Raw genomic sequence first — 25,922 nt, forward strand, 5'->3', positions numbered from 1 at the left:
GAAATGTATGATTTATGTTGGTTTATCAGATATAGAAGCAAAGTTAGTGGCATGGGATCATAATTCAGATAATGAATATAGGATGTCTATGACTTTCATCCAAAGGGTTAGATTTATTCATAGTGAATTTGAAGAAAAATGTGGTGGGGATAAACTAAATGTTACTGTATATTTCCGAAAGGAATGTTGTATGGAAATAGACTATCAAATTGAAGAGAAAATCAATTCAAAAGGCAGCAAAGTAAATATTGATTTATTCAGAGGTATTGATAACATTTTCCAGTTGGCATTTAGAACTAAAGAGATATGGGAATTGATTAATGAGATTTTTAGCATGTGGAAGAACATTGACATTAAAAACCAGAAGGTCAAAAGGCCTAAACCATTGATATGTAGCAACAGTAAATCAGGTCTTGAAATGAAGCAACTTCCAGAAGATATGACTATCACACCTTGGAGAGCATTGCAAGGAGTGAAGGATGAAAAACTTGTCAAAGCAATATTATCTCGTGTGAGGTCAGGGAATTATCATTGGAGGAAACGTCTTAGGAATTTCAAAAGTAAGTTTGTTGAATTATTTTTACTTATTTCTAGATTATAATTTTCTTTTAAATATAACATATTGTTCTTGGTAGTATTTGTTATACATATCATTATATTAACTTTTTTACTTTATTTATGCAGTCACAAAGTTTACATGAAAATTCAAGAACAAATGGTTAAATTGTTGAATGAAGATAGTTGGGATGATGTTGTACGCAACTATCCAGATTCAAGTTCTACATCAACATTAAAAAAATATTATCTTGCATTTGAAAAGGTATGTTAATTTATACATTCATTTTTATTCATCTGTATACTATTTTATTTTATAACTTACACATATATTTGTTTATTTTATTAAATATGAAGAAGGATGCAAATGGAGCACCAGATAGTTCCAGAACCTTTATTGAAAAAATTAAGATCGAAAGACTGAAGAAGCAACGTCTTAAGAATGTTGAATTTGATCCAACTCTTACTCAATACATTTGAAATGGGCTTGACACTATTCAATATCAATTAATACAAGGTGACTGGGAAGACATTGCTAAATTCATACCTAAAAGGGATTATGCCTTAGTTATTGCAGATATTCCCCATGGTTTCAATATTCCAAACATTGACTATGATAGTGACCCTTATACTTATCAAGCTCTTAATAAAGTGGTTGCGAGATTTCTAGAAGTCACATCATCACCATTATGGAGATTTGTGACATTTCATTTAGACACATAATTGACAATGGTATTGTCAAGCTTCAAGGGGAAAACAAACTCAAGGATGCAGCTTACATGGTAAGACATTTAAAATGTATATTTGATTAATGTTAAAAAATTCATTTACGTACAATTTAATTGAAATTTTACTATTTCATGTTAAGACAAAAGTCAAATTTTCTTAAGCGTGAAGATCAACCATTTATAAATGATTGTGAGTTCATCCATATTGATAGTTGGGCAAAAGATGATAACTATATGTCTATGATTTTTAATCGGGTAGATGGAAAGATTCATAGCCAAGTACTGACTTATGATGTTGTTATGAGAAAACTAACATATGAAGACAAAGAAGCAAAAGGAGAGAGAGTTAACATTTATCAAAAACTACAGTTATTGATTAACTATCTTATAGACATATGTTCAAATGAAGGAGATTGAGTTCTGGATTTATTTTCTGGCTCGGGTAAGTTTTATTATATGGAATTGAATTTCAATATCTTATTTCTTAATTTATATGTCATTTTACTAATTTACTTCATTATTTCTTTTGTGCTTGATAATTAGGTACAACACTAACATGTTGCCTTCAAAAATGAAGAAATTGCATTGCCATTGAAAAAGATCCAATACAGTGCAATTTTATTCAGCAAAGAATTCATGCTCTTCAATTTCTTCCAGATGCAATGCAAGAAATTTGGTTGAAGAAATGAGACTTTGGTGAATCACGTGTGGCAAAAAAGACAAAGGAACCCCAACCACCATTACATGGAATGATTGGAAAGGCATACATTGGGAGATTCACAGACATCAAAGATCCATTACAAGAGGAAACTGAGCAAAATGAAGCAGAAAATATTGTGGAAGAAGACAATGATGAAACTGTAAAGGATGAAGAGTTTGGATTACGTGATATTGTTGATTAAATTTAAGTTATGCTTGGAAATCAAGCTCATTTTTTGTAACTATTAATTATACTTGTAATGTTTTGACTTTGACATTTTATGAGAAGAATAAGAACTCAAATAATGTTGTTATGTGTTCAATATTTGTATTATGTGTTTTTTGCATTAATTTTTATGTTAATCATTATTTTTTGAAAAAAAACTGTGATCATTATTTTTTTTTTTGACATGAAATTCATAAAAAAAAAACTATTATTTAACCATTTTTTAAAATTTTCCTATAAAAATTGTGATTTTGACATGTCATTTCTAGCAAAAAATTACAAAAAATTATCAAAATGTGTAGTTTTTTAGTTATGCTGAAAATGGTTATTTTTATGTCAATTGTTAAAATTTATTGTTTTTTAGAAACAAGTATTTCATGTGCATTGAAAAATTAATTAACGATGTATAAATATGTAGAATATTGAAAATTCAAAATATCAATCTTCTTCTTTAAATATGCAAAACATTAAAAACCTCACTACAAAAAAATTATATATATATATGAAGAAGATGACCACTTAAAAAATTGTTAAATTTAGAAAATAATTATTTACATTTCATACATTAGAAAATTTAAAGCCAAAAAATAGGTATTTTAAAAAAAGGGGTTGATGCAGAATCGCCACTTTTTAAAATCAGTATGAAAATCACTACCATTTTAAAACGTAATGTACATAAAAAAATTTAAAGTGCTAAAAACTATGCTCTAAAAAAAACATGTGTTCTGCATCGTCCCTTTTCAAAATCGGATCACTTTTTTGCTATCTCTACGAAACGGGTAACAGTATCAATTCCCGTTTCTAAATTTAAATTGTTTTACCATCAAACATATTGAATGGTAAGGGGCACATAGCCCATGTAGCATATTGGTCAATATCAATACTTGATAAAATAGGACTAGTTCATTTTTCAAAGTTGATTAGGTAAAACTACGGAAATTATAAAGGGTTTGAGTTGAAATTTTCTTTGACATTTATATGTTTAGCCAACCTTAAACTCAATCATGTTCATATGCTATAAGTGGCAATCATGGCACATATATGTTTTTAGTTTTTCAATAACATTTGGTAATGGATTTAGTTAATATATATTTGATATTTGAGATAATAATATAGTATTATATTTTATATAGTTCAAGTTGTGGTCTAGTGGCAACTTGAAGTGGTTGTGGAGATCACTCATGTTCAAATCTTGATAGGCTTACCTTTCGTCCACATGAGGTCTAATAGTTGTGGGATCCAACTTTGATGCCTTTGAAACACATGCTCTCAGATGTTTCTATAATAAGTTCCTTCTTGGATGTTTTACTAATCATTGTTGTAGTCTATAGGTAGTGATTTGAAATTTGTGTTAACATGATGCAAATCTCAACATAGTTATAGAGTTGATCAAATTTTTTACCTCAAAATGAAAACTCTAGCACTAAAAACCCATGTTTTGGGGTTATAAAAATCAAAATTAATCTTTGAACCAAGAAATGGTGCTTTTAGAGTCACCCTTTACATTGAGGTTAAAATTACAACCATTTGCAACGTGGCTTTAAAACCTCATAATATTACAAACAAATAACTCAAAATCAACTCCAAATTTAAAAGTGGGTTCTCATAGGATCATCCTTTTGTTTTTAAACTTGGGTCAAAATTACAACCTTTTGCAACCATGGTTATAACTCGTAATATTGTAAACAAAGCCCACAAATTAATTGTTGAATCGAAAAATAGTGCTTCAATTTTTACTTTTTAAATTTATTTTTTTTCTTGATTAAAATTACAATATTTTGAAACTGTAGCCTTAAAACCATATAATATTGATCTTTGAATTGAAAAATGTTATTATCAATAACAATAATTGTTAGAAAAGGTTAATTAACATTACAACTTATTCAAAACTATATTATTGTAATCAAACTATTTAATCAACCACCAAATCAAAAAAGTTTGTTAATAAACTATAAACTAAAATAAAAAAATCTTGTTATTAAACTATAAACTAAAAAAATTGGTGCCATTGCAAATAAAATCATTAAAAATTAAAAAAACTAAAAAAAAGAGAAATAGAAAAGAGAAATAAAATCATTAAAAATTAAAAAACAGAGAAATAGAAAAGAGAAACTTCAAAATAGGGAAAAAACATGATTTAAAAAAAATGAATTTTAAAATAAATAAATACAACACTAACCCTATAATTTAAAATATTTATTAATAATTAAAAAAATAAGCTAATCAAATGAAAATAGACAAGTTATTATTTAAAAAAATCATAAACACAAAAATTTGAAAGAATATATTTTTTTGAATGAGGGACAAAAGCAATTGTAACAATCCGCCTCCACAACCCCACCCCTCTGCTCCCTTTCTCCACTCCTACCTCATACAATCCCCCAATTCTAACCCCCAACCCTTTTACTTCATATCCACCTCCTCAACCTTAAAAAAAAAACAAAACAAAAACAGATGAGCAATGAGTTCAACCAAGTTGCAATTTTAATTTTGAAAAAAAACGCTCTACTCATGACAACACTTTCTAAGTTTAGGGGTTAATTTTAAAGTTTTAGATTGCAACATTAAGGGGATTTAAGGTCACAGTTGTAAAACATTATAATTTTAATATTGAATGTTTTTATTTTGTTTATTTTTTAAAGGTGATTGTGTGAGCATCACTTTTCAAATCAAAAGTTGATTTTAAGGCATTTGTTTATAACATTACAAAGGTTTAAAGCTATGATTATAAAAAGTTGTAATTTTTAATTTGAAAAAGAAAAGAGAAAAGTTCTAGTAACATCTTACATTAATCCGACCCAATGAACTAGTCATGATTTTAAGTGGACATTTTTTTATTATAAATAATGGCAGTTTACCTTCTTAATAATCCAATAATTTCAACCAAATCATTAAATTTTTTTTGCAACGTCACTATGATTGAAGGCCATGGCAGCAAAATATTTAATTTTAAGCTTGAAAAAATGGTGCTTTGGGATACCACTTTCTGGGAAAAAGTGAAAACAACCGCTATATACATCTTTAAAAAAAAACCTCTAAAGTGTTTTCTTTTGAGCAGGTAACTTTATTCTTCATCTTCACTAACAAATAAATGCTAAAGAATGGGTGACATTGTTCTTTGGTTTTCAATACATTGATTCTTTCCCTTAAAAATATATGTTATTATAAGAGATGGGGATTAATCAAGGATATTGATACATCGATCATGCTACAATTTATAACCATTAATATCGTTTTCTCAAAGAAAATCTATGGTTTATGGGACCAAAATTTTGATAAGCTTATGGCTCATTCAATTTTTGGCTTTATATTTTCTCATGCAAGGATACTTGAAAGCAAATCTTCAAAAATAATGATCTTTGAACAAACAATGAAGTAATGTTCTAAAACTTATAAATTTAAAAATTTGTGATCATTTATCATATTTGGAGTTAATTCAGAGCATTGTTTTCCATGAAAATTTGGATATATATATATATATATATATATTTCATTATATTATTATTGAAGTCATTTTTCCCAAATTTATTTTATAGTGAGTGCAATACATTTTTAGCATATTTGAAATTATTATATTTTGGGAAATACATATATTTGAAGATATTTCAACAAAGTGCAATGAGAATATTGGTAGTGAGATCATCAAATGGACAATCATACTCAAAGATTAGCATTGATGTCACCACATGTTCTTATATCATGAAGCTCACATATTATGCATCAATAAAAGTTTATGACTGTAAAATCACTGAAAATAGAGAGAACGCATCATAGGCATAAATAATAAAGAAGCTTTGTTTAGGTTTTTCTAGTTCAAGAGTGGCTAGTTTTACATCATTTGATGCAAATCTATATCAAATCAAATGTATGTATCATAACATATTTGGGATTAGTTAAAACAAATGTGAAACTCTTGCAATAAAATTTGAGAATATTATTCATAGCATGAATGGAATTTTGACAATGAAATTTAGAAGTGGACAATGCTTTGATATGTTAGATTATATAATATATACCAATTTGACAAAATAAATTTGACAGGAGTTCAAACCCACTTAGGTGTGGATAAATTGAACTTATATACATTAGCATGATTTTCATTAAATTTGCTTTTAGAAATATAAATAATAAACATTGTCGTGATGATCTTTTGTTAATGATTAATTGTTGGATGTGAAGAAATATAATTTTGGATGAGAATAAGCAAAGAGAATGTTTGAACATTCATTATAAATGTGTCAAAAAAATTTGCATGTAAAATAATGTTAAACACAACCATGATGAAGACATGATATGAAAGATAAAAAATTCATTGTCTTTACTATTCACATTGATGTACATTTATAATACCTTGATATGACTGTTGGATTCATATTCCAATGTCTCTTGGACTTCCTTTGACTCTTCAATTCCCACACCTTAACCCTTAGCGGATTAGATGTCCAACATTCCCCCCTTAATCTGAAGGGGTATATATGAGTCCAAGAAAAAAGATATAATACACTAGCAATTGTCCCAAAAGATACAAAGAGAGGCCGATAGACTTATGAAGTTGGAATTGTTGAATTTCTATAAAATATTAAAAAGTACAAGTATTTTTCTAAAAAATATGAAAAATAGAAAATAATGAATATTGGAAACCACATAACATCTACAGTCTAAATTATTTTATATATATATATATATATATATAAGAAGATATATATATTAAATTAATTAAAATCAATTGTATTGTCAATTTAGTTAACTTTTACACAAACATATGCTTCCACAATTGTAACTCTTCTCCAATATTGATTCATATTCTTCGTGAAACCTGCCACACTAGTGGAGTGAAATAAGAAATATTTTAAAGAAAGGTTGAGAAATCTTTCTTTATATATAAATATATATATTTTAATATGTTTTGAATTTATTTAAAAACGAGTAGTTTGTATCAAATCTATCTGTGCTTGTCCCAAGTAAGATACAATTTTCATATTTCATTTACTTAATTATTATTTCAAAGAACTCACCACCGACATTCATCTACGTTTTTGTTTTTCACCGTCCATTCAAGTAAACAGCGGTTGTTGTGATGGTATTTCTCATGCTGAGGAAATATATAATCGGGGAAATATGTGCAAATGCCTAAACTATTCGGCAAAGCTGCATGTGTGGGAAATTAGTTTTCTCTGATTTATGAACAAAAATGAGTTTGTTTTTGCAACTTCAATCCATACGAAGATGATTTAGTTCTTGAAATTCTATTCTATCATCATGTTCGATATATCTCTTTTTCAACATCTTTCAATCCATTTGTTGAAATCTCACACTGCAACACTCAAAGCCTTTGTATACTTTCAAACACTCCCCGGAGTGTCTCTCGATGAACCATTTTCAGTTTCTTGTGTCTTGTCTGAATTTGATGGATCGCTTGCTAAAACACACGAAAAATAAATAGAACTCGTCAGATCGAGCAGCTTGTCTCCTGGCTAATAGAGAACCCATTCTCAAAATTCACGATTTCATGGAATTATCCCTTTCAGACGACAACATAACCTTGTCAAAGGTACGAATTCCACAATAACAATCAAACGTTAACAAGAGTCAGATGCATCCACAGCATTTCGATAAAGATATACAACAGCTATATGACTAAAAGATATTTCATTTTGCCGTCAGCTGACGAAACAAATCCCGAATATAGGCAAGCATAACATTGTCAAAGATGAGAATTCCACAAGAAACAATAAAATGAAAGATTGTAATACAAAAAGAAGCATGCCTTGACTCCAGAGGGAGATGCATTCACAACGTTTCAATGAAGATATACAGCAGTTGTATGCCTTAAAACATTTCATTTTGCAGGGAACGAACAACACAAGACTTAATAAAGTAGATATTGCCATCAAAAAAAGAAGCACCTTGTGAATTTCAAGCTTAAAGTTACAATAATCGTGTCCGGCGATAACTGGGAAAGGGTCTAAAATATAAGAATCGGAAAAAATGACAAAAACTTGCCAAACAGTTTTAAAAAGGCCAAAAAAAAGAAACAAACTAGTAATAAATATTTTTTTACAGTCACCAACTAATCAACAATGGTGGTAACAGATGTCAATCTTACCACTTTCATTGTTGCCTATGTTTCTGCGCTTTCCCGCATCCCCTCTTCCTCTTCCAACGCCCTTGATCAACCCGTTCGCAGATCCCACTTACTGTCATCGGCTCTCGCAACCTGATAAATCCGTTTCTTTGCAAAATCAAAAACCCTGTGGCTAGGGCCAACAAAAATCTAAACCGATCTCATCCTCTCAGAGACCCTCAATGCATCCAAGTACTTAAAGTAAGTCACGGCATCATACCAAACCAAGTAATCTAACAGTTTCCTCAATGTCCTCAAATCTCCAACCAGCTGCTTCGTATTCCTTCCAATGATATGCCATATTGAGTCCAACTGCTACCTCACAATCTCATGAAATGACTTAAAAAGGCCGTCCTCCACCGTCAGGTCCTCGACATCCACTTTATTAGTCTTCCTGAGCTCCTTCAAACATGCGTCCATGACCTCAGTGATGGCAGACTGGATTCCCTTCATATAAGAAGTTAACAGAACCTTGATATCAATCACCTCGAGAGGGTTTTTGTCCAATAGCTTGGAAACAAAAACCTAAAACCTAGGCTAGAGATGTAGTTTTTTTAACAAATAAAGTCTTCATTATACGCTCCAGTTTCGAAAACCCAGAAATCATGGCTTGGGGTTTTTCAGAAAAAGCCCTAATGTAACCCCTTTTGTTTGCAAATCTGTAAAGACAAACTATGAATGCTTATGTGCATGTTTCTGTCAACCTATGGGCATTGAGAACTATAAAACCTGCGACTCTACTAAGCGGGACCTTTTCGTTCAGCCTATCGACCACAAGAATATGTGAAGTGATGAAGAATATTCCGCCATAGCCATAATTCTCAACTATGTCTTGTGACGTATAATCGTTATTTATCACTTCCCGCGCTGGGAGAATGTTTTCTACATTCAAAGGTTAATAAGAATATCGATGTCTGGATGTGACTAGGGCCGCTCTGCACGTTAGCGATGATTGAAACTGGTTGCTCTATTCTCTATGACGAGGGCTACTCTACACGTCAACAATGATTGAAACTGGACCGAGGATAATACACATTGCAGGGAACTGAGAAACAGGAGCGATAACACAAATAAAATTCCAAATGTAATTTGACTGGACACGGCAAGAAGTTTGTTTGACGACGTCATGGGCAAATAGCAGTTGGTCATGCAACGAAAATTTCTACATGTGCATTTCATGGTCGTGCAACGGAAATTTTTGCAGGTGCATTTCCTGTTTTGCAGGACCGCAAGCCAGATTTGCGAAGAACACAAGCCAGATTTAAAGCTGAGCGTAAAAAATTATGTGGCAAGTGTAAAAAAAAGTTATATGCCAAATGTCAAATTGATATCAAAAGTGTAGATGAACAAATTGATTCAAAGAAAGGCCTATTGGCCTAAAAACACAATCATGCATGATAACAATACACTGGATGAGCTCTCTGAAATGAAAGGATAAGGTGGGAGAACTCAAGGTCTCAATCGACAGTGGTTTAAGGATGACCACCAACATTGGAATGCTTAGTGCAGTTCTTGGAACTCTTCCAAATCTGGCAAGAAGCCGAGGTCTTCTTCTAGAGGAAGTGCTCCTAATGCTTTGAAGAGGAAGACCTTCAAACTGGAAAAGGGAGGTCTACAACCTGCGATGGTTTAAGGAAGGCCACCAATCAAAGGAACACTTAGTGCAATTCTCAGAACTCTTCTGAATCTGGAAAGAAGTTGAAGTCTTCTTATCGAGGAAGTGCTCCTAATGCTTTGGAGAGGGATACCTTCAACCTGAAAAAGGGACGTATACAACCTACGGTCGTTTAAGGAAGAACACCAACCATAGGCATGTTCAGGGGCTTCTATGTCTCTGGCTGCAACTCTGAATCTGGGTATGACTATCTCTGGTTGTAGGCTTAGGCAACAGGTTCAAGTTGTGGCTTAGGACTGCTTGATTTATCTTTGAAACTTGTAAATGACCATTGATTCCCCCCTTGTTAGATACAAGGTGAGAAGATGGAGAAAACCCAACTGCAAGACCTTTTAGTACTTGTGATCAAATTATGCGATATGAGTGAAATATCTTCTTGGTTGTTGAATCCCATTGCGAAGAAGCGATCCATCCAAGGTGAATCTTTGTTCTTCCAGGAGGCTTATTTTTGAAGCTTATGTTTGAAGAATGAGTGTGCTGACCACAATGCTCACATGGGTGAAGATCAAAACAATGATCTTTCATATGGCCAACTTTGTTACAATGTTGGCATTTGACATTTTGTTTTTATGGAGGAGTAGGAATAGGTGAAGATGAATTGTCCTAAAGAAATCCAACATTTTGAAATTTGATTGGCTTTAAGTAGTCCTGAGAATGAAATGACGCCTCCTTATCATATCCAAGACTTGTTCTGTGCTTTTTGTTGACAAGTTCTTCCCAAGGTCTGATAATGGACTTGGGAAGTGTAAGTTGAATTTCTTCTTCTGCATTCAAATCTACTTTTGCACTGGGCTTAGTGATCTGAACAATTTCTGGCTACTAATTACAGTCAACTTTGGACTAAAAAATGAGATTATTATGAACAAAACAAGTTTAGAACCATGACTACGCTTTTGTAGTTCCTCTTTCTCTAACAAAGATTCAAGTTGAAAAACTCGATCTTCTTATGTGCATGTTGCAAGCAATTTTGAATTTCAGAGAGAAGTTTCGCTAACATTTATCATACCATGAATAGTAGAAAATATAAGAGTGTTCAAAAACTCCAAAACTTCATCAACTTGCGAAGTTTTTTTTTTTCACTTTTCAATACTGAATAGAAAATTATGCACGTGTAGGCATGGATTTAATATGCTTGCTTATAATGAAAAAAATTTCATTGTCAATGATAAAATGTGGCTAATTGTCGAGCATGCACGTGTACATCTAAGTCGTGAGCAAAGAGATAATGGGAATAATAAAATGTATTATAATTCTTCTAAAAGGCGTCAACTCGGCCTTATAAATTTGCCTCCACTATTCGAACCCTGGGATTTGAGTTTGATGTGTGTATCCAAGAGGTGTGACGTAAAAGATAAACTGCTCCAACGAATGTCTCTGGACACCCTTATTATAGGGTCGACTTCAGCCTTGCACATCTCGTGCTACGAATTTTTTTGGATGAGAACTAGTTTACAAGCTTGGTCAGGGAACCATCCACCATCAACGTAGGAGTCCACATGAAAATTTTCCATAGACACAATAAACGAGCATGCAGTGGTTGAAGCAAAGGAACAACTGCACTTATTATCTTGACGTTGTTGTAACAACAATGAGATGGGACCTATGGTACTTATTTTGAAACGAACACAAGAGATTGAATATCAACAATCTTGACCAGAACACGTCAGTGAAGCTCTTTCGTTGTCATTCGAAACAAAAGAATTTGGCAGTCATGAAATTAGGTTGATACTGGTATGTTGTATCAATCTGCTACTATTTTTCTGTCTTTGTTAATGGGTTGTCTCTCTGTCAATGGGAAACTAAGGGTATACCTCTGATGCATGGTCTATTACCTCGGCTCTCTGTCGTTGTAAACTCAGGTTAGGTCAAGCGAGCATATAGAAGTGGCAGCCTCTAAATTTACTACAACGATGATTTGATACAGACACACCGGGCTAGAGCGTGGCTCCCTCGAACTTGAAATCTAGAGGATGCCTTTTATATACAGTGGTCCTTTTATTTGTGGTAACGGAGGTCGGCAGGCATCGAGCCCGTGCCAGCCATGTGGACTGGCCTGCCATCGTGCGGCGGCCCCATGTACAACAAACGAACTTGCATTGAAACCAACCCACATACAATCCAATGGCCCGAAACTAAATGCGCCACCAAAAATGCAAGGAGCTGTGGGGGTTAAGGGGCGGGCCACCCAAGGCAGACTTGACCCCCAAAAATAAAAGGATGTGGTTTTAATAAAACAGGTTTTGCGTTAATATGGAGGGGTCGAGGTTTGACCACCCAACCTCCTCCTCATAATTCGTTGCCTTAACCAATCCACCTAAATAACCTTATTGATTAATCCGCCCAAAAATTTATATAAGCCTTCATTTCACTAGTGCCCCCAGGTAGCATGGAGGAACTAGGAGCGGGCATGAAATTCGAGGTGACATTTTTTAAATTAATTTTTAATGCAGGTGGAACTATGACTGAGCAAAATTTCTAGGAGGGTGAAATTTCCGTAGTGTCTAAATTGGACAAATTTTATGTTGATCCTACACCTCTCGGCGACATGAACCCGATGGCATAGTTAGTTTCCTTATCTGAGCAGCCGATTTGCAGAGGACCCGAAGGAGGGAATATTTGAGGAATCTATAGGGAATAAAAGATTCCTTGAGCCCCAGATTTTCACTTTCTCAAAATTCAGAAATTTGATAGCCAATTTTTCACTATTCGACGCCACAAATCTGATGGTGTGTTCGGATTTTCTATTTGCTCATTTAATTTTTCGACCACTTTTCTAAGTGGAATGCAGGTGTCAGCATTCATGTGCAAGTAGTCATTTCCATGCTATTCGATGATGTGAGATCGATGGTCCGAACAACTTTAGCAGTTTGACATCTGCTTCTTCAGATGGCCCCAGAATGTGAGGTATATGCAGTGTGTTCATGTACTTCTTTTGCTATGCATTGTGCTACACAGATCCTTGTTTAATGTTTGATGTGGGATCCTGTTTCTTACTCATTTTCATGATCCTTGCTTGATGTGATGCGGAATCATTTGTGGGATGTACTCATTGTCATGATTCGTCATGTCTTGTTGGAGATCCCTTTGTTGTATGTTGATGGGATACTCGTGTCACCATGCATGTTTTCATTGAGATCCCTTTTATGCCATATTGGCAGGATGTTCATTATCATCATGCATGAGTTTGTGTCATACTAATAGGAGTCCTTTTGACTTAGAGTTCCTGTAGTGGAACATCTCTTGGAGTCACTCTTGTGTGAGGGCATTTTCCTTTTATGATAGCGACATCATCTCTTATGTACATCATCACTATTGACAGCACTTAATGCAACAGCCTACACCATCTTGACACCGAGGCCTGGAGACATAAACCCTCTTGGATGAACTCCGTTATCAACGTCTTATGTCTTCATGTGCTGGTGATTGTCATGTTCCTCTTCTTTACAACATGCACATGTATTAATTTATATTCTTTTAAAAATGAAATTTAACACATCATGAAAGTAAAAGGTTTTGGAAGGGTCCTTTGTCACACCCAGACCTGGATCAAGTGGTATCAGAGCGGTCTTTTTGTGGATGTGAATTGTAAGCATGAACAATGGAACGTGCAGCGATAGAGGATGAAAAATCGATGTACGAGACCATGCTCAAAATTTCCAAAAGAGTGGAAATAATGTATGAAACTCTACAAAAAGAGACAGAGGAAAAAGAGCGATTGCAGCTTCAGTTGCAAGCCACGGAAGAGGCCCTAGAAGAACTGGAGCACAACAAACATAATCTTCAAACATAAAATGCTAAATTGAAGATTCTTCTACATGAAGAGAAACAGGATACACATAGTTTGCTACAACAGCTGCAAGCAAAGGACGAGGCCTTGGAAAAGTTGCAGTGTGACCCATATGAGGTAAAAAGTAATTCTCTGAATTCATGTATGTGTCCTGATGATGATTTCGCTGTTTTTGAAAATCATACCACAAGAATTGGCTCCAAACTGTTGAAGAAAATGGGGTATGAAGGAAAAGGCTTGGGCATTAATGACCAAGGAATTGTCAACCCCATCAAGGTGGAGGAATTACCCCATCAAATAGGACTTGGGTATGTCAGAAAGGAAGTTAGGGAATGCGCCGAGACAACTAGCGAACCACCAACAACAGATGATGAGAAACCCTCATCAGTTCTTTCCAAATCGAAAGAGGAGGTAAAAGATGTTGATTTCCTTTCGGTTTCGTTGTCACATAGTATGCTTTCTGTTGGAGATTTGGAGATCCCAATTATAGGGACAAACATGAGGCTCCTTACAAGGACGAGGCATGAGGAGGAAGAAAAAATTGGTGTTAATAACCAAGGCATAACTCAACCATTGGAGGTTGTGCAGAGACCTCAATTTGCAGGCTTGATATACACCAAAAGAGAATGCTTGAAGGTGTCAAATTCTTCCGAGATATCATCGAAATCATCGAGGAAAGAGAATGATGGGAACACATCCCCATCATCCGATGTCAGTTTCCATTGTAGAGAAAGAGCTGAGGCAAGCTCTCATCGCCATACTTACACCCAAGACAACAAGGAAAGGTATAACCACTCTCGACATTCGAGTGTTCATTTCGATTATGATCATGTTGTTAATGATGAACATAAAACATGGCATCGAAAGACATGTACCTTTTGTGGATTACATAACCATACATTTTCTAAGAGTTGGAAAAGAGATGCAACACACAAAAGGATGAGGCATGAAAGACCCTCTCAACAACAAGTAAAGAAACATGGTAAGCAGATTTCGAGGAAGAAGATGTATTGCAGTCATTGCAACAAAGGTGGCCATCAAAAAGCCACTTGTTGGAGGCTTCATCCATAGCAACGACTTAAAAACAAAGTGTCGATGCATGAACCAAGTCAAAAAATTGTTCGACAAGCAAAACCACCACAGGGAGGTGACCCATTCACCTTGATAAGTGAAAAATGGTTTCTAGATATGTTGTCTTGTCATGGTCGTGCTTTTGTAAATCATTTGTTGCATTTCAAGATGTAAAAGTGATTATGTGTTTTGCATCACTTGTTCTGCAACAATGATGTCTGGTCTTATTTTGAGTTGCATGATAAACTGTGAAAGTGATGTCGTGTTTCCATCACTTGTCAAAAGAAAAAATAATGTTTGGCCTTATATTTTGTAAATCGTGTGTTGTAGTGGTGATGTGTTTTCCACCACTTGTTGAAGCAACAATGATATTCTGGCCTTATTGTTGTAGTTGGGGTATTGTTTCCATCTTGATGTAAACTTGACCACCGAGTATGTGTTATAAACTTGTGGCAAGTATGGGATGCTTGGGTCATTAGTTAGTCATGTAAGCCAAGCAAGTCATTTGCAAAACAATGTACTACAGGTTGCAAAGGTTGCAGGTGTCATCTTATCACTTAAGGCTCCGAAGAACAAAGGTGAAGGAGATGGAAGCGAGACCTTTTCAAGACGCTTGTGATGCAGACAAGGTACAAAGAAGTTGCAGATTATTTTTTCATGCTTTTGGAGGACCAAAATCTCCTCAGTGGGGAGGATTGATCTAGGTGGCTCCAGACACAGGCAGAAGTCCTAGAGGACTCAGAAAGGGTCAAAAATAAAAATGATTAGAATGTTGTTGAACCAAGACCAAAGCATATATCTCGTCGTCCTGATCGCAACGGTGTGAATGGTTCGTCAAACCAAGCTCGTATGCGAAAGTTAGAGGCAGTCAAAGTTCAGGGTTGACTTGGGTGACTGGGCATGCTTAAGGAGGGAACAATTTCACCAAAACCCAGCCACCGGATTCCGACCAACCTAGGCCAGATTCTGGGTGAAATTGTGGCCTTATTAGAATGACTCCTACAGTCAAATTTTGGAAATTCAAAAAGGGGCTATATGTTATAAAAATTAAAAATATATATATAAAGTCAGGGTGGTGGGCCACCACCCCACGCCTCTCCAAACCCCAACACATATACCACTGTCGTGTTAATTAAGGGAGGACGGCGGGTATCGAGCCAACGCTAGTGACGTGGGTTGGCCCGCCACCGTGCGGTGGCCCCATGTATAACAAATAAACCCGCATTGAAACCAACCCACATACACTCCAACAACCCGAAACCAAAAATGCAAGGAGCTGTGGGGGTTAAGCGGTGGGCCGCCCAAGGCGGACCCGACCCCAAAAAATAAAAGGATGCGGTTTTAGTAAAAACAGGTTTTACATTAATATGGAGGGGTCGGGGTTTGACCACCTGACCTCCTCCTCATAATTCGTTGCCTTAACCAAGCCACCTAAACAACTTTATTGATTAATCCACCCAAAAATTTATATAAGCCTTCATTTCACCAGTGCACCCAGGTAGCATGGAGGAACCAGGAGCGGGCACAAAATTCGAGGTGACATTTTTTTAATTAATTTTTAATGCAGGTGGAACCATGATTGAGCAAAATTTCTAGGAGGGTGAAATTTTCTCAGTGTCCAAATTGGACAACTTTTATGTAGATCCTACACCTCTCAGTGACACGAACCCGGTGGCGGAGTCAATTTCCTGATCTGAGCAGTGTTGGAGACACAATTGTTGTTACACCAAAACCCGCAGGTTTTAGTAAATAGACATATTGCTAGATTTAAGCACATGCCACGAAACACACGGGGAGCGTTGACCTTCTACACTGCCATTAACCAGGAGCCAACAATCTCCTCCCCCCCCCAACATGAGCCCAGTGTGTTTTGAACTCGAGACCTCTGGCTCTGGTACCACTTGTTGGAGACACGATTGTCGTTGCACCAAAACCCGCAAGTGTTAGTAAACAGACATATCGCTAGATTTAAGCATATGCCACGAAACACACGGGGAGCATTGACCTTCTACACCGCCATTAACCGGGAGCCAACAAGCAGCCGATTTGTAGAGGACCCAGAGGAGAGAATCTTTGAGGAATCTAGGGGGAATCTAAAATATTCCTTGAGCCCCATATTTTCACTTTCTCAGAATTCAGAAATTTGACAGTCAATTTTGCACTATTCGACGCCACAAATCTAATGGTGTGTTCAGATTTTCTATTTGCTCATTTCATTTTTTGGTCACTTTTCTGAGCGGAATGCAGGTGTTAGCATTCATGTGCAAATAGTCATTTCCATGCGATTCGATGTTGTAAGATCGATGGTACGAACAGCTTCAGCAGTTTGACATCTACTTCTTCAGATGGCCCCAGGATGTGAGGTATAGGTAGTGTGTTCATGTGCTTCATTTGCTATGCATTGTGCTACACAGATCCCTGTTTGATGTTTGATGTGGGATCTTGTTTCTTACTCATTTTCATGAATCATGCTTGATGTGATGCAGAATCATTTGTGGGATGTACTCATTGTCATGATTCGTCATGTTTTGTTTGAGATCCCTTTATTGTATGTTGATGGGATACTCACGTGTTGCCATTCATGTTTGCATTGAGATCCCTTTTGTGCCATGCTGGCGGGATTCTCATTATCATCATGCATGAGTTTGTGTCATACTTATAGGAGTCCTTTTGACTAAGAGTTCCTGTAGCGAAACATCTCTTGGAGCCACTCCTGCATGAGGGAATTTTCCTTGTATGATAGCGAAATCATCTCTTATGTACATCATCACTATTGACAGCACTTAATGTAGCAGCCTACACCATCTTGACACCGGGGCCTAGAGACGTAGTCCCTCCTGGATGAACTCTGTTATCAATGTCTTATGTTTTCATGTGCTGATGATTGTCATGTTCCTCTTCTTTACAGCATGCACATGTATTCATTTATGTTCTTATAAAAATGCAATTTAAAACATCACGAAAGTAAAAGGTCTTGGAAGGGTCCTTTGTCACACCCGGACCTGGATCAACCCTAACCCCAAGAGATGTAACACCAAGAGTTTGTGGGCCCCATTGGGATTAGTTGGGCAGCCAACTTCGCGGGGTCGTAACTTGGTCATATTATCTCTATTTGGCACATACGATACCTTTTTGGAAAGGTCTCTCTGAGTACTACAGGTTTTTCCATAGGCCCGTGCATATGGTTATGAGCTTGCCGTGGACCCCAAAAAAAGGTTGTTTAGGGGGTCAAAACTGCTTTAGAAGTTCACGACCTGAAAAACTGCTAAAAACAGTAAATGCTGAAATGAACAAGGAAACAAATGAAACTGACGGGGGGTCTAGGTGGAATAGGCGGGTGGCCACCAATATCCACCTGGATCATTCCTCCCCCATTAGGAAGAAATGGTCCCCATTGTGTGCAGAGCATCCATGAGGTGAGAAAATTTATGTTGAACCTGGTCCCTATTAAACCACTTTCCCTAGTGAAGGAGTTGGCCTGCTTTGACAACTCGATATAGATGTATCCTCTGTTGGTGAGTGTTATTGATATGTGTGTCCATGATTTGATTAGTTGTGTCATGTTCCATGGATTCTGGGTTGAGCTTTGTTGGTGTGAGTTTTTCTCCAATGTCAGATGTGTCCAACAATGGTGGAAAGTATGGCCGAAGGCAACCTACATTGAACACTAGGTGTAGACCAAGCAATGATGGGATGCTGAGCTCGAAGGCGTTATCATTGATGCCCTTGGTGATGGTGTATGGCCCATATCAAAGCGGGCAAAGCTTGTGGTGGGGTCCAGTAAGGCGCTCCTTCTGCAAATGTATCCAAACTTTCTTACCCACTTGGAATTTGTGCAGAACTCAATGTTGATCATGGCACTACTTATACTTAGCATTGGATCTGTCCAATATATCATAGACCTACTGGAAGATGTGTTGAATGCACTCAATGAAGTTGTTAGCCCTTTCAACTTCGGACTGAACGTGAGTCAAATCTACCTGAGTGGCTGCAAATGGCATGTCCACATTAATGGGGCATAATGGATGAAATCCCAACCCTACAAGAAAGGGGTTGTGGCATGTTGAGCTGTGGAGATCTTTGTTGTAGCTGTGTTGGACATAGGGGAGACTTTCATACCACGTGTGTGGATGCTTCAAGTTGTACATGTGCATAATGTGTATGATCATCCTGTTGACAACCTATGTTTTTCCATCAGTATGGGGATGGAAAGTTGTCAACTTAGTAAGTTTTTTATCCAACATCGACCAGAGACTTGACCAAAATGCACTCAAGAATCTGTTGTCCCAATCTGAGAAAATGGACTGTGGGATCCCAAAGTGCACCCATACTCGTTCAAAGAAGAGCTTAGCAATGGACTTTGTTGTGATACTCTTCTTGCAAGCTGCCATAATGGCCATCTTAGAGAATCTGTCGACGACCACGAAAATGCAATCATTGCCCTGCTTAGTATAAGGAAGGACCGACATGTAATCCATGGAGACAAATTCCCAAGGTCGGTTAGGAGTAGGTAGAGGAGTATACAAGCCTTGCTTCTTGATGGTTGGTTTGGAAATGGTGTAGGCAGTGCAGGATCTAATGTACTTCCCAACATCCTGACGACTTTTCGGTCAATAAAAATATTTCTGCAATACCACCACTGTTTTCTCTACTTCGAAATGTCCAGCGACCCAATTGTAGTGCACCTCCCAAATCATCTTGGCACGCTCAGTTGAAGGAACACAAATGTGTCCCAGGTGGCATAATAGTGCATCCTGAAGGTGAAAATTTAGAACTTGCTTCCCTTCCAAGAGTGTCTGGTATATGTTTCCAAATTTTGGATTGCTCTGGTAAATATGCGGCCACCCCGATGTCTCGTGCCCACAGGAGTCGAGCACAGTGATCAGCGCCATGACCGGTGGTCATTTGAGGCAATCAACAACATATTGGTGTTGCCCTTCTTATACTTAATGTTCAAATGTAATTGTTGCAAATAGGTGGACCATTTCTGATGACGATCATTCTGCAACTTCCATTGTGTTTGCATGAAATGTAGAGGTCGGTGGTCTATGTGGATGACCGTTTCCTTCCCCAGAATGTAATGCTTCCATTGACGGTAGACCTGCACAATGGAATACATTTCTTTGTCGTAAGTGGGGTAATTTTGAACTCTGTCTGAAAGTGTCTCAGTGTGGTAAGCCATTGGATGCCCATGCTGAGTAAGAACCAAACCAATAACATAGTCAGAGGCATCTACCTCAATATCAAATGGTTGTTGCAAGTATGGTTATGTGAGCATTGGTGCAGAAAAGAGGTGATTATTCAACTCGGAGAATGCTTGTTGTTGGGTTTCTGACCAAAAAAACTTTGCTTTTGCTCCACCCTTGGTGACTTGACTTAAAGGCCAGGTGATGTGAGAGAACCCCAACATGAACCTACGGTAGAAATTTGCAAGACCCAAAAAGATGTGGAGCTTTCTTAGAGTGGATGGGGCTGGCCAATCCCGAATGACTAGTATCTTGGATGGGTCCACATGTACACCCTACTCATCAATGATGTACCCCAGATATTGAACCTGGTTCAGGCCAAAGGTGCATTTCTCCAAGTTAGCACACAACTTGTGTTGGTGCAGGGTTTGAAGGACATGTCAACTATGGTGGAGGTGCTCTTCCCAACTCTAGCTAAAGATCAAGATGTCATATGAATACACCACCACGAATGCATTGGTGAAGGGTCACAAGGTGTCATCCATCAGTCTCATGAAGGTTGCAGGGGCGTTCGTCAATCTGAATGGCATGACCAACCATTTAAAAAGGCCCTCCTTGGATTTGAAGGAAATCTTCCACACATCGGAGGGTTCAATAGGCACTTGGTGATAACCTGACTTCAAGTCAATCTTACTGAAATATTTTTCCCCCTTGAACTGGTCTAGAAGGTCATCAATCCATGGGATTGGGTACCTGTTCCGAACAGTGATCTTGTTCAGCACCGAGTAGTCAATACAGAGCCTCCAAGTTGCATCCTTCTTCTGTACCAATACAATCGGGCTCCCACAAGGTGATGAGCTTGGCCTGATGTGTCCTTTCTACAATAGTTACTAAATCTACCTCTTGATCTCGTCATTCTCCTAAACAGAGCATCGATAGATAGGTCCATTGGCAAGTGGTGTGCATCGATGGAGTGCTTGAATTGACAGTGCAAAGGTATCCCTATGGGTGAGGTGAAAATATCCATGTACTCCTCCATGACCTTGTCCATCTGTTGTTGCAGTGCAGAGGAGCTCTACCTGGAAGCTGTGGCCACAACCTTCTTCTTGCCTTGGGGGAGAATCATAAGGAAAACAAATTTCCTATTCTGGGAAATGATCTTACTGCATTTCTTTGCAGTAATCAAAGAGATGGCGGTAGGTGGCGCTACCTACGATATCCTATACAACTTATTAGCCAAACTAATACTCACATGCCAAGGTATAGACTCATATACAACATGTTGTTTCCACAAGTATGGTTTTCCTAATAATCACAAACTTCAAGAGGAGCAACGTCACACAGTACATCATCTGTGAAGGGCTTGATGTTGTAGGGAAGGAGGCACTACTGACTGACACGAAGATCTCATCCTTGGTGAAGCCATCTGATGGTGTACGACTGTAGATGTGCTATAGTCTTTAGGCCCAACCACTTCACGACCTATACTGAAATGAGGTTATTTTTTCTCTCGTTTTCGACAATGAACTACAGAGGAGAACCCTTCACCCACATATGTGAGTGGAAGAGGCATTCCCCCTCCTCTGGATCTTCAGGCTCAATCTTCTGGATCTTGGTGATGGCCATTGTGGCATTGGGCTCTGCATTAATGATTTTCTTCCCTTTGACAGTTTCCTTATTGGGTTATAATTCAGAGTCGGAACCTATGTCTGATTCAGAAGCCTTCAGCTCGGCCACCAGACTGCTTGGTCCGACACTCACTTGTATTGTGAGTGGAGTTATTATGGAACTCACACCATTTTCTCGTGTCCTTCCTCGTTTTCATGGTGTTGTTCTTTTCTTGCAGCTTCGGCAAGCTGTCCTGGGTAGCGTCACCTTGGCTTGGTCCTTTGTTTTGTGGTTTGGGAGCACATTTTCCTTGCTTTGGATTTGCAGATCCAAAGTTCCGCTTCTTTTGTTTAAATTTCTGCTCAATCTTGAAAGTGTACCAATACGTCATGCCGAGCGAGGAAATGTCCAGGAAATACATCTCATCTTGGATGTACTTATGTAGACAACCACAGTATTTGAGCACCACATATCGCTCAATATCCTTGATACCCAACTTCATGCGAAGGGTATGGAAAGTATTTTTGAACTCTGGCACATCTTGGTCCCGTCCCTGTTGTACTGTGGTCCACTTTATGTAGTTGTCTTCATAGCTCTCGACAGGGTAATATTGTTCCTTGATGGTGTCTTGAAAATAATTCCAAGTGGGTGTGACTGAAAACAACGAGCGTTCACTCTCATCATTTTGTTCACAGTAGGTCTCCCACCAATCCTTGACTTGTGGTACAGCTTTAAGAAGTAAAAAATTAATCTTTTCCCGATTAGAAAAATCATGCTGAAAAATATCCTTCCAATAGATTTAACCATGTATCTACAATGTCTGCATCTATCATGCCTTCGAATATGGGAATATCAAAGCTAACTTGTACCTTAAGAGGAGTGGCACCTCCAGAGTGGCTGTTGGATGAATATGCATCGCCTGTGGGTGGTCGTCAAAGGATCTGGGTAAAGTTATCCATCATTGCATCCCTCTCTCGCTTGAGGGCTTCCTCGAGCAACTTTTTGAAAGGATCTCTTGCCCCCTTGTCTTTATTTTCTTCCGCCATGGGAGGTCGTCAAGTTTTGCGAGGCTGATCTTGCAATAGCTCAACCAGATCAAGCCCTAACTCCTTATACCCCGACCTCGTTGGGGACATGCAAAGAAAAACAGAGAAAGATCAGACCACTCTGATACCATTGATATGAACTTAAACATGAATGCAACAACTTACAGATATAATCATAAACAAAAAGATGCTGTAGAAAAACACTTCATTTCATTAATAGAAAAATATTGAACTATGCTTACAAACAGAATGGAAATAAGATAGCTCGGGTGATGGTAGCTTATCTCTGAGAAGAGATGTGGCGGCTACATGCTGGTGAACTATGTTACAATGAGGCTTAAGGCCCTATTTATTATTGGAAAACATGAGAAAACCCTAAAAAACCAAAACCCTAACCCTAGGAGATGTAACACCAAGAGTTTGTGGGCCCTGTTGGTGTTAGTTGGGCAGCCAACTTCCTGAGGTCGTAACTTGGTCATATTATCTCTGTTTGGCGCGTAGGATACTTCGTTGGAAATGTCTTCCTGAGTACTATAGGTTTTGCCACAAGGTTGTGCCTATGGCCACGAGCTTGCCACGGACCCCAAAAAAACATCATTTAGGGGGTCAAAACTGCTCCGGAAGTTCAAGACCCGAAAAACTGCTAAAAAAGTAAATATTGAAATGAACAAGGAAACAAATGAAATTGATTGGGAAGTCTAGGTGGAATAGGCGGGTGGCCACCAATATCAACTTGGATTAGCTTTTGACCTATTGACCATTGACCCAAAAATGAAACCCATGCTTTAATAATTTAATAAAAAAAGTATTTTATAAATAGTTTTTTTTACATGACTCAAATGGAATTATCAAGACCGACACTAGTTGCATCCTTCAACACTCCCTCTTAACTAGGTAGGTATTCATAATTACATATATATGGAAGATCTAAAAATGATATACTCTATGAAGAGTCATAACACACACAGTGTTATAGATTAGATACTTGACCAAGGTATCTAATTTGGTTGGGACTAAGGTGTGTTCCAAGCTTCAACGACTCTAGGTACCATCAGGCTTCCACTCTAACACCAACCAAGGGATCTAGGTGTGTATCCAAGGTAATATCTCTAAGGCCAATGCCACCATCCCTACTTCTGGATATTGACATCATTAGAGGTTGTCCATATGTCCTCCCAAGCATATTTTCACCCCAAGATGCTTCATCTCTCCTTATCAACTAAATGAGATATATCCACCAATCCAAGCATCATTGCTTCAAACGTTTAACCTTCTTAAGGAGATATCCTACACAATCACAACCCTAATCAATAATAAACTTTCAATATATATACATATATGTTTAGCACAAACCTTTGGAGTTTTGGTTATTCTGATGTTGCTTAAATCATAATCCAAATACATATTGTTGGAAGCTTCCTTTTTCAATTTTCCAGTAGCACCAAATTCAGCCTCAACACTTTTCAATGTAACCAAGTTTTTGTTTACAACTTCATCAATCATTAGCAACTTATCTGTAGTTCTTTAAATATTATCTGATCTCAAACATCCTCATGACCTTTTCTCTTCAGGATCCCTCTCAACTAGGGAGATAACTAGGGGACAAGTTCATCAACTATCTAATTCTTCACATAGGCTCTTCCTTTCGCATCAACAATTTATCAGAGAATTTTAGACCTTCCAAAACTTCATCATTCCTTCACATGGAAACAAGGTCATCTATCGAACTTTAATCTATACTTTAATTTTATCAAGGTTCTCATACTTCCTCTTTCCATCATGCTCAACATCACCATCAAATTATACAAGGTAAGCATCTTCATCATCTTGAAGATTATGTACCTGCATAACTTCAACAAGTACAAACGAACAAAAATATGTATGTACAAGAGCATGAAGTCAAAATTATATCATTACAAATGAAGAATAAAAAATATCAACACCAAAGTAGGTTCATAGTTAACATTGGTCACATCTTTTCAACAAGTTGCTAGGGTTTTTGTTATAAACTCTAGATTCCATAATCGAGACTTAAAACTTTGATATCAACAAATTAAACAAGTTAGCAAATCAATCATAGAATTTTATATTTTCAATATTATTCCCTAGAAATTTATGTCAAATTTTACTAGGGTTTTGTATAAAACCTTAGATTTCATTAATTAACATACTATAACTTCATATCTAGGGATTCATTCTTATATCAATCTCTTACTAGGGGTTTTATTGTAAACCCTAGATACATATATCAAACTTCAACAATTTGACCATGCTATGGTTTCAATTATGCAGAAGCTTATACACCTAGGGCTTCATTCCTAGGGTTTTTCTAATACAAGGGTTTTCTCATAAACCCTAGTTCACCAAACTCTAAAGATCTAGGATTTCATTATATGTTCTGAATAGAAAATCCCTAAAGGGCTAGGTTTTTACTATAACACAATCAAAAACCTAAACATCAATGTAGTAGGAATTAATCATGATTTCTATTCTTTAACATCAAACCTTAAATTGGCTAGGGTTTGATTGTCAACATACCCTAAGCATCAAGAGGTTAGGGTTTTACAGAACCCTAAAGGTTAGGGTCTCACCAAAATATAATCCAACAAGAGATAGTATGATAAGGGTAGATTCAATCTATTGATTAACCGCCCTAACAAGAATCCTTATGATTCAAAAACCTAAACATGAGAGAGTTAGTAAAATTTCAAAAAACAATTGTACCATTTTGAGTGAGGAAGACTAGCAATAAATCATGTGAATTTTGAGTGTACCTTGAGTTGCTCCTTTACAAACCTTGTAGGGTTTCCTTGAGGTGTTCCTTATGTATTTATCCATAATATCTATACCTACAATACTTATCGACAAATACAACCAAGCAAAATATGTGATACCAAAAACATTATGTAAATGTTCTCAATCTAGGGTTTCTATCTACAGTTTCCAAGTAAAAATCCTCGATCTAGAAAAAATAAAATTATCTTCTCGTTCAATCAACATTAGGGTTTACTTGATACCCTAGATTACCTACAAACCCTAGAAGTCAATAGTAATGATATATTAGGGTTAGGGTTTCTATATGACTATGTGTCACCTAGGATTTACAGTCTTAGATATTAATATCAATATTAATAACTTTCGATAACAAAATCTAGAATCATATAAGAAACTAACCCTAAAATGTCTCATTTTAGATCCTTAACATAATACACATACC

This window comes from Pinus tabuliformis, chromosome 4_1 (genome assembly GCF_031772625.1).
Source record: "Pinus tabuliformis cultivar Carrire ecotype Pingquan chromosome 4_1, CPIR1, whole genome shotgun sequence".
Lineage (NCBI taxonomy): Eukaryota > Viridiplantae > Streptophyta > Pinopsida > Pinales > Pinaceae > Pinus > Pinus tabuliformis.